The sequence below is a fragment of the Aegilops tauschii genome, chromosome 2 (assembly GCF_002575655.3).
Source record: "Aegilops tauschii subsp. strangulata cultivar AL8/78 chromosome 2, Aet v6.0, whole genome shotgun sequence".
In the NCBI taxonomy this organism is placed as follows: domain Eukaryota; kingdom Viridiplantae; phylum Streptophyta; class Magnoliopsida; order Poales; family Poaceae; genus Aegilops; species Aegilops tauschii.
Window position 1 is genome coordinate 36621885 of NC_053036.3, and position 2050 is coordinate 36623934.

Sequence of the window (2050 nt, forward strand, 5' to 3'; positions counted from 1 at the left end):
CGAAGATGGTCCCCTGGACAACGAGTACAGCTCATCAGAAACAGTGTTGTCACCTCTGAGACATGTTTCCAACCAACTGCCGAAAGTCCTGATGTGTTCACATGTAATCCAGTCGTCACACTGCTCCGGGTGTTTGGAGCGCAGAATGTTCTTGTGTTCATCGACATATGGGGTCACCAAGGTAGAGTTCTGTAGAACTGTGTAGTGTGCTTGAGACCAAGAATGCCCGTCCCTACATATTATTGAGTCCCCTCCTAGCGTGCCTTTTCCAGTCAGTCTCCCCTCATACCACGACTGAGGGAGACCAATCTTCTTAAAGCCAGGAATGAAGTCAACACAAAACCTAATGACATCTTCTATTTGACGGCCCATGGAGATGCTTCCTTCTGGCCTAGCACGGTTACGGACATATTCCTTTATGACTCCCATGAACCTCTCAAAGGGGAACATATTGTGTAGAAATACGGGCCTAGAATGGCAATCTCTTCGACTAGATGAACTAGGACATGCGTCATGATATTGAACAAGGATGGTGGGAACACCAGCTCGAAACTGACAAGACATTGTGCAACATCACTCCTTAGCCTTGGTAGGATTTCTGGATTGATCACTTTCTGGGAGATTGCATTGAGGAATGCACATAGCTTCACAATGGCTAATCGAACGTTTTCCGGTAGAAGCCCCCTCAATGCAACCGGAAGCAGTTGCGTCATAATCACGTGGCAGTCATGAGACTTTAGGTTCTGAAACTTTTTCTCTGTCATATTTATTATTCCCTTTATATTCAACGAGAAGCCAGACGGGACCTTCATACTGAGCAGGCATTCAAAGAAGATTTCCTTCTCTTCTCTGGTAAGAGCGTAGCTGGCAGGACCTTCATACTGTTTTGGAGGCATGCTGTCTTTTTCGTGCAAATGTTGCAGGTCCTTCCGTGCCTCCGGTGTATCTTTTGTCTTCCCATACACGCCCAAGAAGCCTAGCAGGTTCACGTAAAGGTTCTTCGTCACGTGCATCACGTCGATTAAAGAGCGGACCACTAGGTCTTTCCAGTAGGGTAGGTCCCAAAATATAGATTTCTTCTTCCACATGGGTGCGCGTCCCTCACCGTCATTCGGAACAGATAGTCCACCGGGACCCTTTCCAAAGATTACGTGTAAATCATTGATCATAGCAAGTACATGATCACCGGTACGCATGGCAGGCTTCTTCTGGTGATCTGCCTCGCCTTTGAAATGCTTGCCTTTCTTTCGACATTGATGGTTGGTCGGAAGAAATCGACGATGCCCCAAGTACACATTCTTCCTGCATTTGTCCAGGTATATACTTTCGGTGTCAGCTAAACAGTGCGTGCATGCGTGGTATCCCTTGTTTGTCTGCCCTAAAAGGTTACTGAGAGCAGGCCAATCATTGATGGTTACAAACAGCAATGAATGCAGGTCAAATTCTTCCTGATCGAGCACATCCCACACACGTACACCGTTTCCATTCCACAGCTATAAAAGTTCTTCAACTAATGGCCTTAGGTACACAATAAATGAACCAAATAGTTATACAAGATAATATATACCACATCCGAATCATAGACATGACGAGGGCCGATGGGGGCGGATACCAAAACCATCGCACTATATAATAACAAGCAATAATAAAAGTAAGAAAATTAGACAAGTATCTATCTAATCATACAAGTAAGAATTTTTCTTTTAGAAAGAAGATAAGGATAAGAGGCTCACCACGGTGATGCCGGCGACGAGATTGGCGCGGTAGATCGACGACAGTGAAGACGGGGACAGGACGTGACGGACCGCTAAACCTAGACAAATCTTTAGGAAAATGGAGCTTGGAGAGGAGAAAGCTTAAGTAGTGTGGCTCGGGCATTTCATCGAACACCTCATGTGCATAGGAGGTGAGCTAGAGCACCACAAATCTCTCCCCTCGCCTGCCAGAAAAACAGAGCAGTAGAGTGCTCTGCTCGCGGGCGAGGGGTATATATAGCCACCACATTGGTCCCGGTTCGTGGCTGGAACCGGGACTAAAGGCCACCCTTTGG